Source organism: Acomys minous (assembly GCF_964271855.1).
Source record: "Acomys minous genome assembly, chromosome: 1".
Taxonomy (NCBI): Eukaryota; Metazoa; Chordata; class Mammalia; order Rodentia; family Muridae; genus Acomys; species Acomys minous.
The window spans coordinates 77,884,944-77,902,904 of NC_140483.1; the positions used below are offsets into that span (position 1 = coordinate 77,884,944).

Genomic DNA, 17,961 nt, shown 5'->3' on the forward strand with positions numbered 1-17,961 from the left:
TCTCCTCTTAGTAGTTCTGCTGGGGGAGGCTCTCTCTCCAGCCAAGTGTTTATTGTTTTTATAACATTGAGGAAGGGCCAGAGCAAATTTTATTTCAACTTTCTCAGACATATGTCATTTCTTTCTATTTCTTCTGCAGTCTCATATGCCTTCCCTATCCTTCCATTGAAAAGACACTGGTATATAACACAGAGCTAAGCCTAACTTGGAGATGGTTGTCTTTTTACTGCTGGAGTTTGTCTTGCAGGCGTTGTAATAGGGAAAAATTGGAAAAATAAGGCATGAAACTAAGCCAGCAAGCGGACTCCTGCCCTAAGATCAGAGGCCTGAGTTCCAGGATGCATGGCTTTGTACCCCATTAGCTTCCTTCCCACATATGTGCTTTAAAAATCTTTAGAGTACTCCTGCAAATTGATAAGTTCATTAATGGAGTCTGGGAATATGCTGGAATTTTTCATCCATCATAGAATTTGCCACAAAGACAGAAAAAAGATTAAAACATAACCACATACAATTGGCGAGGATTGGGGCAGGATATGTGGACTTCAGCTGATTTGAGCCTCACAGTAAGTGTCCCCTAACTGAGGTGATCAAAACTTTGTGCCTTGTGGAAAGTCTCAAAGTTAATAGTAGGAGCCACTGCAAGTTCTTTAGTCATGTTTGTAGCCCAACAGAATGACTCCTGGGTCCCCTATCACACTGCCACATCTTTTTTTTTTTAAAGACACTTTGCATGTTTATTATTCCAGCGATCCTGCCAGGGCAGAGATGCTGGCATTCATGGAGCGTCTTGAGTTCTCTGTAGAACACAGCTGAGTGCAGCACCAGCAGGCTGTGTTCCCATCATGCACTGCTAAGCTGGATAGTTTACTGCCATGTGTGCACTCATGCTTGTCTCCAAGCTCTGGGCAAAAACTCCAAAATAGCTGGTATAGAGTCTTACTCTGAAAGTGTTTCCCTTGAACCTATAATTCCTCCTGGTTACAAGAAAAAAATGTGCTTTAGGTGTATTATGATAATATAAAGATCATGCGGAAAGTGCATAGATTTTGCTTTTTATTGTCTCACCATTTCAAGATTGTTCCAGAGACTGGGAACAGATCATTTGAAGGGACTGATCTAGAGTCTAAGTTAAATTCTTTATGATGGTAACCAAGAAAATTATAGATAACTAATGACCTTGGACAGATGGGGTTAATCCCAGCTTTGTGATACTGAGCAATCTGTTGACTACTCAGAGGCTTAGTTTGTTTATAAAATTAGAACTACAATGCTTCATTCAGTGCTGATCCTAGTCACCTGTCACGGTGGCCCATTGTCTGAACTCAGCACCAAGTGCATCCTACCATGATAAGGGTAGCAAATGCAAATGAGAGCAAGTCAGATGTGGATGGTCATTTTTAGTTGGGAACAGATAATCATGTTCATAAGGAAAATGTTACTTCCAACCCCTTTTCATAGACAAGCCCTTATATCTTCCAGAACAAGGATGAAATTCATTTGCACAGTTCTGGATGCTATCCCAAGGGACTAGCAGGTATCAGAAGTCTAAATGCTCTAGAAAGGGTCTTTTCATGAAGGAATGAACTAGAAGAAATCAAAACAAAAGAGCACGAGGGTCCCCTGACCATGTAGATTGAAGCGCAATTCATGGAATAGCTTCACTAGACGCAGTTGAGAACAAGAGGCAGAGCTTGAATCTATATATTACAATGCCCAGTCATGACCAATATGCTTCCTGTCAATTAGAAGCCATCTCCATCTTTCCTGTCTGTGTATACTCTATTTACTCCTAAATTAAAATTTTATTTAGAGAAAAGAAACTCACACCTAACTCCAGGGCTGGGATGAATTGAGCTGAGCCTGAGGTAGCAAACTCCAGGATCATGAGAGACCCCATCTCAAATACTAAGCTGTGTAAAAATTCAGGAAGACATCTGATGCTGACCTCTGCTCTTAAGGTGCACGTGTACAGTCACATGCATGTGTACTTGCATGTGCACACAAACACACACACACACACACACACACACACACAGATGATAATAGATTTCATTCTGCAAGCATTTTGAAGACTTACAGAAGTAGGTTGTCACCTAGTTATTAAAAAATAAAAACAAATAAATACATAAATAAACAAAGTGTACTTGAGCATCTATGTCAGGAATCCTCACACCAAGGTTAAGCACCAAGGCTTTTTTTTATTATTATTCATTCATTTCTCTCCCAAGTCCTTGAGTTTAACCACTTTAGATAGATCTAAAGCTGCTGCAGAAAATATCTTGTCATCATTACTGCAGGAAGTGCTTGACAGAAGATTTTTAAACTTAACCTTGTGTGGAGACGGGCTGGGCCCTTAACTGGGCCTGGAAAATGGCTCTGTGGATAAAACACTTGTCATGCACTTGTTAGGACAGGAGTTTGGGTCTCTATTATCTGTGAAAAGCTGAGCATCTGTTACAGCCCTATGCAATCCAAGAACTGAAAACTGCAGAGATACAGACAAGGAGTCCAAAGGTCCACACTGGGAAGCAAAATGAGAACATCAGGAATCTATGGGTTTAATGAGAGGTTCTAGTTCAATAACTACAGTAAATGCTAATATCTCATTTTATCTTCCATATGTACAGATAGATACACAAGTACACAGAGACATGTGAACATGCAAACATACTTGTATACACACATCATACTTATAAATGTACAAAAAGAGAAAAAATCCATAATTTTAAAGGAACTCTTTGTTAGGACAAGTCATTTCATAAAATAAAATGCTTGAAATGTTAAGAAAAAGGAAAGAAAAAATGCCCTTATATTTGACATTCTTGAGGATTGGTGCATCATCATTTTATGGTTTGTGAGACCATCAGAGTTAAATGCATTGATTCTCAGCCACTTCTTATTCCTCCACAAATCTCTCCTCTCCATTTTGAACACACTAGGTTTTGTGTTGAGGAATGACATGTAATTTCCTCAGGGTTATAATTGCTTTTCAGTGTCATTTTTTTCTTCATATTATTTAATTGCAAAAGAATTTTTTCCAAAATGGAAGGTATTTAGTGAACACAATACAATGTGTCTTTTGCTATTTTTAATTTATTCATTTTATTTCCTCATAATTACAGCCAATGTTTGCTCAAGAATCACAGTTTTGATTTAGGACAAGCAAGGAGAAAATTTTATAAGGAAAAGTAGAACACGCTGAAGCATTTTGCCAGGAACAGCCTTTTTATTTTTAGTCTGTCCCCAAGAAAATCATTACCAAGAGCCTATAAATGTCTCAAGAATTATGACATTTGAGAAGGATCCAGTCATTCCTATAGGATGTGTGCCATCAGAAAAGTCCACGTAGAGTATCATTGTCTCAAACTTGCTTAAAAGCCCAAAGCTCAAAGTCTCTTCTGAGATTTATGCCATCTTTTAACTGTAATCACCTATAAAATCAAAATAATAAAGCCCATCACATACTTCCATCAAACAGTGGGATAGGGTATATGTTACTCTTCCAAAAGGGGTAAAGGGAACATAGTGAGGAAATACAGGATCAAATCTAGACAGAAAACCAGCCTGGTAAACTCCAAACTGCATAATTACATCTTCATTAACTTTCTGGTTTCCATAGTTTCCTTCTATGCCTAATCTTGGCTGTATTGAAACTGGATCTTTAGACCAGGTTGGCTTTAAACTCAGAGATGTGCCTGACTTCCCCTCTAGAATACTGGGATAAAGGTATTCGCTATCACAACTAGATCAGACCTTTTCTTTAATTCCTTTTCATAAGTTGTAAGCTTAGCTGGGTGAGGACTTGCCAAGAGTAAATAATCAGATCAGCCTGGTGTAGACCTGTACCTGGAAGACAAAGGGAGGAAGATCTAGAGTTAAGAGACCTTCCCTACTCCAGGGACCAACTTTTGTCTTAGTTAAAGTTTAATTCTGTGAAGAGACACAATGACAACAATAACTCTTTTTATATATATATATATACATTTTTTATTAATTTATTCTTGTTACATCTCAATGGTTATCCCATCCCTTGTATCCTCCCATTCTTCCCTCCCTCCCATTTTCCGCTTATTCCCCTCCCCTATGACTGTTCCTGAGGGGGATTACCTCCCCCTGTATATGCTCATAGGGTATCAAGTCTTTTCTTGGTAACCTGCTGTCCTTCCTCTGAATGCCACCAGGTCTCCCCCTCCAGGGGACATGGTCAAAGGTGAGGCACCAGAGTATATGAGAAAATAATATCCCACTCTCCACTCAACTGTGCTGTGGAGAATGTTCTGACCATTGGCTAGAACATTATGATAGGCAGATTTGGGCCCAGGGGTCCTGCTCAAACTAAGACACCAGCCAAGGACAATACAGGCAGTAAACGTTAAATCCCTACCCAGATCTAGCCAATGGTCAGAACAATAACTCTTATAATGAAAAATATTTAATTAGAGTTGTCTTATAGTTCAGAGATTTAGTACATTATTATCTTGGCAGACAGATTGGCAGCATGCAGGTAGACATGACACTAAAAAGACAGTTGAGTGGTCTATATCTGAATCCACAGGCAGCAGGAAGAGACACTCAAACTAGTCCTGCATTGGCCATCTGAGACCTCAAAGCCTACTCCCAGTAACATATTTCCTCCAACAACGCCACACCCTCAAATAGTGCCTAAATCTGCCCTATGATCCTATGTGGACCATTTTTTATTAAATCACTACAACTGTATTTAAATAATCTCCCATAAGTTAAATGCTAAGCTATAATGCTAGAAAATAAATTTAGCAGTTTACAGCTGAGATTGCAGTACACTCCACTGACAGTCTGAGAAAGAATTACATTCACACTAGGTACTCATTCTACCAGGCTTAGTTGCCATTGTAGTATTGAAAAGTAAGTTCAGGACAGAGAATAGGCAGAGACTCACATTGACCCTGGTAGAATAAATAAAGGTGGTCATAATAGCTGTTGCCATGTCCTCATTTCATGACAGTCTTCTGTGCTATTCTTACTGTTATTCTTGACATCTCAGAGCTCTATTTCACACCATCCAGAGGACTTCCCCTTGTTAGTCTCTCTGCAAGACAGAGAGTTCACCCCACAACTGGAGAACTACGCCAATGTTGTCCCCAAAAAGCTGTATCCCCAGACCAAGTTCTGTGTCCCTGCTGATACCAGTCAGAGTGTTGAATCACTGCAGGTCCAGGAGCCTGCAATTTAAGACATGTCATTTTTAGTTTTACATGCAATTGTTGATAAGCATGACTTTTCAAACTTAATTTAAAATTTTAAATAGTTATGGGAGTTGATGTTAGGAATTGACCCACTGTCTTTATGCTGGCAAATCAACTATTTATCACTGAGGCACATGCCCACATCTTTTGGTAAAATAAAAGATGATCTGCTGCTAGTTGACCACAGGTCTTCCTGTAGCAGTCTGGCCTGATGCCCAGAGAGTAATGCAAATCACATGTTGACATGATGTAGTATTAAGAAGATGGAGAGCTGGACACAGAAGGTGAGTGTCTCTGTGCTGCACTTTAAGGAATCCTAGTCTATTGGTCTGCTCATTATGAAGCTATTTGCCCTTGGGATTTATGGGAGAGGAAGGAGACGGGGTCATATTTAAAAGAAAACCACAGTATTTATGGCACTGTTTGCTAACTAAAATTATAGTTTACAATGGAAAAATTAAATGAAGGGAAAATCCTGAGTTATCACTTCTAAGTACCAGTAAAGACATGCTACAGAATTTATACTTTATATCTTTTAAACAAAGTAGGTCATTACATGTTCAACGCCTAGAGGAATTTTATAGCGCAGATAAATGCAAGTGAATTTATCTTACCCTCCAATTCTCCATATGCACACAATTTACTGTAGTAATCAAGATGATACACACAATTTCACTTCAGTACCATCTGTAATTCTATTGGTATTTCAGTAATAATGAATAAAAATATATGTTGGCAACAACAAAAAACAATGGTACTTATAGCAGCAGCATCTTAAACACTGAACAGTAACTTCTAAAGAGCTGTGCTAATGTTGAATTTATCCCCACATTCTGTGTTTGCTGCTCCATGCTGTGAAAGAGGACTGCAATGTTCTTATTCATGAATAACAAATCATTTCTACCCATGCGAAATGAAGTGTTAACGTTCTTGAGCATACAGGCAGATTCTCAGAAACAAGCAGATGGAGTTCTTCTAGTTTTCTCTTCTTACCTGTTTGTCTTTCCTGTGTTCTTCCTCCCCTTGAGGAAAAAGGGTCAGATAGGCATTAAAGGGCAAAATAAGAAAACAATGAAGAAGCAAATAATTGTGAAAATGCAGATTATCATTTTTTCAAGAGTTTCTACTATCAAGAAAACAACTTTCTTTTAACAATAGGATATATTAATAAAGCTTACTTATTGTTTTAGTTGCCTTCCACTATGACTGAGTATATATAAATAAATGAATGTTTGTTTGAAGCAACTCTCAAGAAAAATGTGCGCAGAGAGAGTAGAGATAGGAAGAGAAGGAGAAAAAGAGATATACAGACAGAAAGAGGAGAGAAAGAAAGGGGGAAAGAGGAGAGACACAGACAGAGAGAAGAGAGCAGAGAACAGGTGTGTATGGAGAAGCATAAAGGTCTGGGCTATACAGTGAAGGACCTCTGGGAAAAGGAAAGCCTCACCACTGAGCTAGAGAATTTTGGGTATAGTTTATGGTATGCCAGCCATGCTCTGCAGCAGGTAGGCATCCAGGGATGCCTGAAACCAAACATTCCAGCCTATTATTTATAATAAATGGAAAGGGTGCAAAGCACTCATCCTTGGCTGCATCCTGCTGACATTGAGAGCATCATTATTGTTGGGTAGATCAGGAAAAAGTCAGGAATGTTGAACAATCCCTGGAAGAGCAAGCTGTTCTATGTGCTGCCCAGGATTTGTGAGATCATCTCTGGCTAGGAAACTGCAGGTCCAACTGAAGCAGTCTGTGACCTTTAACAGGAGTACCTTTTTCTCCATTAAATCTTTCCTAGTATTATTATCTAGGTGTGTTTTTTTGTCATAATGCCCAAATCTTCTTAGTGCCCTTGGGGTCACTGCTAGTAGCTAGGAAGCTAGAAGCGAGAGTGTGTTTCCCAAAAAACTGTACAGATGCTGTTTGGAAAAAGTCCAACAAACACCCAGGGGCACCCTTGATAGCAGCTTTCGCTAGAATCCCAAGAATATAGAAAAGGCATTCTAAATCAATATTATGAGGTTGGGAAATTTGGTTGCATTAACCTGTGATCAGACATCCCCAAACTGTAATGTTACCCCAAAACAAATCCCTGACCTTTGTTCAGGACAGACTGGCTCTGGATGGCCAAATCTTGACAGAACAAGTCTGAGGTGTCCTGGACCCTAGAAGAGGCACCCTTTGTCATCATTATGATAAAATGTACCGTACCCTGTGTCAAGTGACACAGGATGTACCAGAAGTGGAGATGAGCTGCAACTCCTTATGATGTACCCCAATGATGCATTTCTACCAAGGAGACTCCACCAGCTGAAGGTTCAACAGCCTTTCAGACACCACCTCTGCAATGTTGTGTTCCTACAAAGTCTCCTGACCAGGACAGGGAGTGAATATCAGGTTTTCCACATATCCACTTCCGATGAATTGTTCTGAGATGGACCACAGGGATCCCCTAAGATTGTGCAGCAGATATAACCTAATGCACAGCAGACAGCCTCAAGAATGAGCTCTCAAAGTCCCCTTCCTGTGACATTCCTTCTAAATGTCAGATGCAGTTAAAATCCAAGCCCAAAAAGTGGAGGTATTTCTCATTCAAATCTCAATGCACATAAATAAGTAGTTATGGATAATGTAAACAATACCTCACATAGAATTGGAACTCACAGAGGTCTCCAGTGCACAGAAAATACCTATGTCCTGTCAAGTAACAGTCCTGGGTAGATTTTTAAAACTCTTTTGGCCCAAATCCTCTCATATATTAAGTGAAATTAGATGACTTTCTGATTCTATAGATGCAAACATCTTTTAATATTAGAATATGTTGTTGGAGTTGGGTTCTGGTGGCACATGCATTTAATCCCAGCACTTGCAGGCAGAGGCAGGTGCTCAAAGATGATCAATCATTAGCTGAAGAAAAATAATCCTAATCTTAACTAGGGCTTGAATTTGATAGCATCTAAGCTCTGGAAGGAATGTCAAGGGAAGGGGCTTGAAAGCTTATTCTGGAAGCAGTCTGTGGGCATTAGCTGATATCTGCTTTCCAGTCTCAGGAAATCCCTGTGGTCTATCTCAGAGCAATGCATTGGAAGTGGATATGAGGAAAACCTAATGTTCACTCCCTGTCCTGGTCAGGGGACTCTGTAGAAATAGAATGTGGAATGCATATATACTAAAGTTGGATTTATTAATTGATTTACATGTCCTCTGTGTAGGCAACAATGACTGTTTTCACATTGGCAAAGCTGAGAATGGGTACCTACTCAGGAAGGAGGCACCCCCATCTGGTACAGGACTCTGGTGCTTCAGTATCCCCATTTTGGTACCAACAGCCTAAAGTATTCCTGGAGACCTATTGGCCTTCAGTCCTCATTGGAATACCACTGAGATATGATATTCATGAGGGATGTCATCAATAGTGTCAGCAACAGCCAAGAAGTAGACAAACTCTGGACAAGGTAGAATAACCTGTGAGTAAGATTGAAAGAAAAGTAGAGACAAAATGTGGTCAACATTCTGGATGACCTTTCTTGCTTCTACGTTCATAGTTAAGAGAATCCCTGATACCTGTGCCAAGAAATTCTACTCTTAGTTTATTCTAGATTCGATCAAGTTCACACCTGAGAGTAAACAAATCTCCTCAAGATTATTTTTGAAGCTGGAAACACCTCATTTTGCACTAGAAAGCCTAGTACTCTAGAGGTTGAGACAGGGAGATTGGAGGTTGGAGATTATGGGCTACATAGGCAATGTCTCATGAACAAAAGCTCCCTTTAGAAAAAGATTCTTCAGTTTTTTAAAACCTTCTTTAAGCTACACACACATACATACACCCTAACCACAGACTATGGTGGGGGAGGGTGATTTATCCTTTGTGAAAACATTTTAGGAAAATGAGGAAGCAGAGAAGTCTGAATTTAAAAGACAATGTGGTAGGCTTCCTGGAAGCCCATAAGAGTGATGGAGCAGATGGCACTTCCTTTCCTTTCCAGGCGGGCCTCTACCAGGATATCCAGCTGTGTGTTGAGTGCGCCTTTGATTTCCTCACATGTCTACATCCTTTTCTCTTCTACATTTGTCCTGTGTTCTTGGCTCACTGTGAGCCCTTAGCACACAAGAGCCATCTGTAGCACCAGTTCTTTGGAGGGTTTCATAGCACAGAAGAAAAATCCTAGTAATAAACTGTTAGGTCTCCTTTGAGGTGGCAGCAGTTAAAGCCAGAAGCCCATGCTGACATCTGCTTTCATATGGGCTTCATACTGACTGCTTTTCTTACTCCATTTTTTTTTACTTATTCACTTTAGATCCCAATCTTAGCCACCTCCTTCCTCTCTTCCTGGTCTCACTCTCCCTCCCTCTTCCCTCATACCCACTCCCCCACTCCTTAGATACAAGGAGGCCCACTAGGGGACCCAAATAAAGACTTAGGTGCCAATCTGGTATGTCTGTGTAGAGGAGCTAGGTCTAGTCCACACAAGGTTCTTGATGTTTCAGGCTCCATAAGCCCCCCTGGGTGTTTGAGTTGGCATTGTTGCTCTTCTTGTGAAGCTCCTGTTCCCTCCCTACTATCCTTTGGCCATCTCTTCCACAGGATCCCCTGCATTCTACTCAATGATTAGCTGTAAGTCTCAACATCAGTTTCAATCTGCTACTGGGTGGAGCCTCTGTTTTATTTCATCACATCATTTATGGCTGATTATGGCACAGATGATACTCTGCGTGGCAGAGATAAAAACACAGCTTGGTCCATTTACTTGGATTGTCTCCAGACATTATGGCAGGAAAAGGAACAAATCTGGGATTTGGGAGGTCCAACTTCATAGGCCTGGTCTATTCTCTGTAAGATTTTTTGAATAAACATAGAAATGACAGAGAGAACCACCTCCTAACCCAAAAGGAAAAGTGGGATGACTTCTCTTCCTTTCTGATCTGATAATTTCCCATCATTATTATTTTGGAACATGAGATCCTAATTCTGATGGGTTCTTCATAATCCATTATTTAAATATACAAGGTTGAAAACCCAGAGCCAAGGTTTTTGGCATCACCTATGGCCCCTGTCTTCCTCTCATACCATGTGTGGGGCCATTGGCCAAGGGGGAACAGAGAATATGTTTCTGGGCCCACCAGTCCAGAAGAGTACAGACTTTCCAACAGCTGAACAGGTTCTGACTAGTGATAACTGGGCACTTGGTATCTGAGACTGAACTGTAGGCAGTGTAACTTCAGGCTGGAGCTGCTAGCCCAGTAAAACCAGAAAACCAGGTGGTTCTCATCTTGGAAAAACCTGAAAGTTCTGAGAAAGCATCAAGGAAACAGAGACCATGGGACTGTGAGCACGAAACCAAAACCCAGAACCAGGGGTGTTTGCATCAACTGAGCCCCCTTTTTTCCTCTCTGACCACCTGTAGGCCCACTGGCCCAGGGTGAATGGAGAGCATAGATCAGGCCCGCCATTCCTTGGAGAGACCCAGGACCCACATAAGGTCCTAGGCAGCTCCAGTCACACCTTCAGCCACAGCTTTAAAGCTTCCCACTGCCAAGTGTACATGCCTGTGTGCATGCCACATCTGCCTACCCTCTTTCTCCCTCTTTGGCCCCTCTTTGGGCCCGTTGGCCCAGGTGGAACAGAAAGCCTGGATTATAGTCCCAACGTCAGAGACAAGATGTCTAGAGGTCAGTGCCAAACCATAAACAACAGAAACAAAACAAACAAACAAAAAACAAAAAAAACAAAAACAAAACAAAAATACCAGCATCTCCAAATCCCAACTATCCCAATGAAATCAACCCTGAGAATTCAACCACAATAAAACACAAGAAAATGACCTCCAATCCATTGTAATGAAGATGATAATGGAGGAAACAAATAAGATCCGAAAACAAATGCAGAAAGATGCAGCCAAACAGATTGCAGACATTAAGGAGGCCTATAGAGAGGCACTGGAAAATAATCCAGGAAAAGACAATCAGATGAAAGAAATCAATAAAACAGTTCAATATCTGAAGATTAAAATGAAAACAATGATAAAAACAGAGACAGAATGCAGACAGGAACAAGAGGACTCAGAGAAGCATGCAAGTAATACAGTCCTAAGCTTCTCTGACAGAATTCAAGAGATGGAGAAATGAATCTCGGCAGTAGAAGATGCTATGGAAGGACTTGAAGCAACCATTAAAGAAAATGCTAATTCTGAAAAATTTCTGACAGAAAACATCAAAGAAATAAAGGACACCATGAAGAGACAGAACCTGAGGATAATAAGAATTGAGGAAAGAGAAGATGCCCGGCAGCAAGGGGAAAGGGCTAAATAACATTTAATGGCAAACCTATCAGAATTACACCCAAGTTCTCAGCAAAGACCATAAAAGCCAGAAGGGCCTGGACAGAGGTCCTGCAAGCCATGGTCTCATGGATGCCAAGCACGACTACTCTATCCAGCAAAACTTTCAATAACCATTGATGGAGAAAACAAGATATTCCATTATAAAAACTATTCAAACAGTACATAACCATTAATCTGGCCTTACAGAAGCTAATAGAAGGAAAACTCCAACCCAAAATGAAAAACTACAACCAAAACTACATGGGAAATAGATAACTATACCATTACAAAAACATAACCACACAAGTACTCTACTGCAACCAACATCAAAGTCAAGGGACTTAACAGCCACTGATCACTAATATCTATCAACTTTGATGGTCTCAATTCTCCAATAAAAAGACACAGGCTAACTGAATGGATGCATAAATAAAACCCAACATTCTTCCTTAACCAAGGAACACATGTCATCCTCAAGGATAGATATTACCTCAAGCTAAAATGTTGGGAAAAAGTATTCCAAGTCAATGGACACAGGAAACAAGCTGGTGTATCCATTTTAATATCTAATAAAATAGACTTTACATCAAAACTAATCAAAAGAGATAAAGAAGGATGCTTTATACTCATCAAAGGTAAAGTCAAGGAAGATGACATCACAATTTTGAATATATATGCTCCCAATACAAGGGCACCCTCCTTTCTAAGGAAAAAAAAGGAAAACTATTAAGAAAGCTTAAACCACATATCGATCCCCACACAGTAATAATGGGAGACTTCAACACCCCACTTTCACTGAAGGATAGGTCAATAAAACAGAAACTAAGCTGAGAAGTAACAACATTAACCACTGTCATGAATCAATTGGATCTAACAGTTATCAACAGAACATTTCACCCAAACACAAAGGATTATACCTTCTTCTCAGCACCCCATGGAACCTTCTTCAAAATTGATGACATAGTAGGTCAAAAAGCAAGCCTCAACAGATTCACGAAGATTGAAATAATACCATGTATCCTATCAGATCTCTATGGTATAAGACTGGACTTCAACAACAACAGAAATAACAAAAAGGCTACACACATATGGAAACTAATCAAATCTCTACTTTATGACACCTGGGTCAGGGAAGAAACGAAGAAAGAAATAGAAGACTTCTCCTGCAATTCAATGAAAATGAAGGAAAAACATACCCAAATTTGTGGGACTCATTGAAGGCTGTGCTAAGAGGAAAATTCATAGCACTAAGTGCCTTTAAAAAGAAAGTGGAAATATTCAACACAAGCAACTTAACAACACTGCTAGATACCCTAGAAAAAAATAAGCAGAAGCACCCAAGAGGAAGAGACATCTGGAAATTATCAAACTCATGGCTGAAATCAATAAATTAGAAACAAAGAGAACAATTCAAAGAATCAACATAACCAGGAGCTGGTTCTTTGAAAAAATCAACATGATAGACAAACCATTAGCCAAACTGTCTAAAAGGCAGAGAGACTCTATCCAAATCAACAAAATCAGAAATGAAAAGGGAGACATAACAACAGATACTGAAGAAATATAAAAAATCATAAGATCCTATTTTAAAGGCATATGTGCCATAAAATTTGAAAATCCAAGGGAAATAGAAAATTTTCTTGATCTATTCCACTTGCCAAAAGTGAATCAAGATAAGATGAAGAAATTAAATATTCCTATTTTTTCTATGGAAATTGAAGAAATCATTGATAGTCTCCCAAACAAACAAACAAACAAACAAAGGCCACATCAAGATGGTTGCAGCACAGAATTCTACCAGACCTTCAAAGAAGAGCTAATACTGATACTCTTCAAGGTACTCCAAAAGATAGAAATGGGTGGAACTTTACCAAATTCATTCTATGTGGCTACATTCACATTGATACATAATCCACACAAAGAACAAAAAAAAAAAAAGAGAGAGAGAGAGAGAGAGAGAGAACTTTAGTCCAATTTCTCTTATGAACATTGATGCAAAAGTACTCAATAAAACAGTTGCAAAACTAATACAAGAGCAAAATTAAATCAAAGAGTCAATAGCCTTCCTATATACAAATGACAATCATGCAGAGGAAGAAATTAGTAAAACTACACCCTTCACAATAGCCACAAGCAATATAAAATACCTAGTAGTAACTCTAACCAAGCAAGTGAAGGACTTGTTTGAAAAAAAATTTTTTTAAATCTCTGAAGAAAGAGAAGAAAGATGACATCAGAAGATGGAGGAATCTCCCTTGTTCATGGATAGGGAGAATTAAAATAGTAAAAATGGCCATCTTGCCACAAAAAACTTAAAAATTCAATGCAATCCCTATCAAAATACCTAACCAACATTTTAAAGACATTGAAAGATCAATTCTCCACTTCATATGGACAAACAGAAAACCCAGAATTGCTAAAACAATCCGATACAATAAAAGATCCTCCCAAGGCATTTCAATTCCAGATCTCAAGCTGTACTATAGAGCAACAGTAATTAAAACTGCATGGTACTCGCACAGCAATACACAGGTTGATGAATGGATCGAATCCAAGACCCAGAAGTGAAACCAAACACATATGGTCACTTGATTTTTGACAAAGAAGCCAAACCTTTCAATGGAAAACAGATAATATCATCAACAAATGGTGCTGGTGTAATTGCATGTCTACATGTAGAAAAATACAATTAAACCCATATTTATCATCATGCACAAAACTCAAGTCCAAGTGGATTAAAAACCTCAACAGAAAACCAGAGACACTAAATCGGTTAGTAAAAAAATTGGGGAAGAGCCTGGAACACATTTGAACAGGATACAACTTCCTGAACAGAACACCAACAGCCCAGGCCTTAAGGCCAACAATTAATAATGGGACTTCATGAGTCTGAGAAGCTTCTATAAGGCAGGAGACACTGTCAACAAAACAAAGTGACATCCTACAGACTGGGAAAAGATCTTTACCAACCCTACATCTGACAAAGGTCTAATATCCAAGCTTGAGATCAGGTATGGAGATTCCTCTGGAGGATCTTTAGTAGAAGAATGGATAAAGAAACTGTGGTACATTAACACTATGGAATACTACTCAGCTATTAAAACAAGGAATTTCTGAAATTTGCAGACAAATGAATTCAACTAGAAATGATCATAATGAGTGAGTTACCCCAGAAGCAGAAAGACTCACATTGTATATATTCACTTATATCTGGACATTAACTCAAGGGGCATGTTCCATGAAAGTCTTCACTTACCAGGACATTGGGATAGAAGTGAGGACATCCTATTGGAACTCTAGGTGAGAGAAGTATGGGAGAATGGTGAAATAGAAGGATCCAGAGGGTCCTAGAATCCTACAAGAAGAATACTATGATGGATAGATCTGGGCCCAGGGGTTCTGCTCACACTATGGCACCAACCAAGGACCATAAGTGCTGTAAGCATTAAACCTCTACCCAGATCTAACCAATGGACAGGACATTCTCCACACTTAAGTAGAGTCTGCACTGACTTTCACATGAACTCTGGTGACCAATATTTGACCATGTCCATTTGATGGGGAAGCCCAGTGCACTCAGAGGAAGGATAGCAGGCTACCAAGAAGAGACTTTATAGCCTAGGATCATTTATAGGGGGAAGATGTCCCCCTCAGTCACAGTCGTAGGGGAGGGGAATAGGGTGAAAGCAGGAGGGAGGGAGGGAGGAATGGGAGGAAATAAGGGATGGGATAACAACAGATGTAATATGAATGAATGAATAAAAATGCAAAAAATATACAAGGTTGATGAGGACAACACACTTAAAGTTCTTTCAGCCTGTCCCTTGGCAGAAGTCATTGTCAGAGATTTTAGGATTCCCAAAGTTGAAACACTGTCCTCAGAAATGTTACAGATGTGAATAGCCAGTAGAAAATGTGGCTGCTATTGCTGTGAGGCCAATGGGTTTTTGGAGAACAGATATTTGTAGCACTGTTCTCAGGGGAGCACAGAAGGCTGGAGAGAAAGGGAAGTATTTTGAGCTATGTTGTACCTTACTGAATATGACATTTGCTTGCCTTGCAGTACATCTGTTTATATTCTTTTATTTCTGAGTGGTCTGTGAGCAACCTCCAGTGAATGGCTTTGTTTTGCTTAGATCTATCCCCAGTGCCCATCTGAAGACAGGCACAAATAGAACCTTAAATATATATGAGATGATCTAAATTTAAATGATTAGGTCACAGCTATGTTTCTCCATTGCAAGCATTTTAAACAATTTACACATGTACCCAGGGGCTACTAATAAAAGGAGAAAAATGAACTGACAGGACTGTTTTCTAAGTGATATGTGAATTGAACTGACTTCAGATTTTTAAAAGGAGCATATTCAGTTCTGGTAGATTACAAAATACAAATTTGCAGAAAAATGAGGGGATGATTGTATTATGCAACCAAATAAGGAAGGCTTATAATAAGAGCCAAAAGAACAATATATAAAAAGGTTATCCACTGCAAGTAGAAAAGTTATCAGAGCCTAATAAGGATAAGGAACTACGTGTTTGTGTGTATGTTCTTTCACTAAAATGCAGGTGCACACGTTTGCTCACATATACGCAAGCTGCTACCTGTCTGTGTCAATGGAGGTCAGAGATCAGTCTTGAGTATCATTTTACAGGACGCTGTCTACCTCATCTTCTAAGACAGGGTCTCTGACTAGGCAGGGACAGAGCTCACAAAAATAGGTTATTCTTGCTGGCAAGCAATCCTGCTTGTCTCTTTGTCCCCATTGTTATTAAAAAGATGGCGGCATAACAACCAGGTTTTTACTTGGGTGGTTGAATTTGGATTCTTCTTAAGGTGTATCTCTAGCTGTATCTGGTATCCTGATGTTTCTCGGTGACAAAAGATTCACAAGAAAATGCAGTATCTGCCTTGTATTTGTGTGTGTTTAATAAAAAGAGAGAAAGAGGGAGGGGGGAGAGATGAAAAGGGAGAGGAAGAGAGAGAAAGAGAGAGAGAGACAGAGACAGAGAGAGAGAGACAAGAGAGAGAGACAGAGACAGAGAGAGACAGAGACAGAAAGAGAGAGAGAGAGAGAGAGAGAGAGAGAGAGAGAGAGAGAGAGAGAGAGAGAAGTGTTTTGTTGTGCACATAAAGCCCTCTAACTGCATGTTTTAGGAGTAAAGCTCTTTCTCACTCTCCTCTTGCCATGCCTCATGCTTGAGAGCCACCAAACTGCCATTTCCCATGTGCCTCATGGAACTCTTTTGGTTTTCCAGTTGGAATATGTCTCTGTTTTATCCTTCTCAAACATTTTTAGATGTTTGCATATGGGAGAAAACTGAAACACAGTTTACTTGGTGATTTTTAACCACACTTAAAAAACAAGAGTTTAAGCCTCACCTTTCTAATTATTTTTTCTGAGATTATCTTTTTAAAAAAACAGCTTTGTTAGAATTGGCTGGATAAACAATCATGATCCTTTTGTAAGGGTTCTTTTCAAATGTCAGATCAGTTCCTCCCAATAACCTGCATACCAGAAAATTTACCTTGACTGGCACATTTCAAATCTGTTTGAATAAGGCCTCTCTAGGTGCTATAAAAAGTCATTTTTCAATGTCCCAGATAATCAATTTTGTACAAAAGGGGAAAAGAATTTTTTTTGTGCCTGTGAGGTTAGGTAATTGGCTCATTGATTGCTCTTTTGTCTTGTCCCTGCCTTCATCAACTCACAATAGAGTTCTTTCCACACACCTTAACTTGAGTCCTATTATGTCATAGATTCACTGTTAAAGAAAGACCTACAGAAACTAGGACCAGCTAGTAGAAAACTCAGAGAAATGCATCACTCCAGCACATTGATGACTTAGTCCCTCAACCAGTCTTGTGCTTCTATAGCAGAATGTCAGAGGAGATTTATAATGAATAGTTGTTGGCTGACATTTCTAGATGATAAGATGTCTGATTTCAAGGTGTCAGTATGTAGCAAAGACATTTCATGAGTCACTACCTGACAGAAGGAAAGATGATGAGAAACAGCACTTCTAAAACACTAACCCACAATGAGGGTAGAGCTTTTAAAATCCCCCCCCCTTAGGTTGATTGCTTGGCAGTTAAATCTGAATGGTAGTTTTGGTGAGCACATATGTTCAAACCAATTATGAATGAGGTATGTGCTAGATGTGCAGACCAAGTTTCTCCATGTGAAATCCAGTGGCTATGCATTAGTGTGAACTTGGATGGACATAACCCTGTTGCTGAGGCATGCATCTGTCCATGGCATCATCTTGTTTAGTATTATCAAAGCATGCATAGAAAGTACCTCATCAGGCAAGGTGAGAAAGCCAGCTATTGACATTCCTATCCAGCTCAAAAGTGTACAATGTCGGAGATGATTCCCTTTTATTTCCTGTAACCTATGTGAGTACATGTG

General features: G+C 39.5%; 1 protein-coding gene across 4 annotated transcripts in view; it reads left to right on the forward strand.

Moving 5' to 3' along the window:
* The window catches only part of LOC311591254 (contactin-associated protein like 5-1-like), an 869,459-nt gene that overhangs the window by 181,459 nt on the left and 670,039 nt on the right, over positions 1 to 17,961 (forward strand). The gene's annotated exons all lie outside the window — the stretch shown is intronic.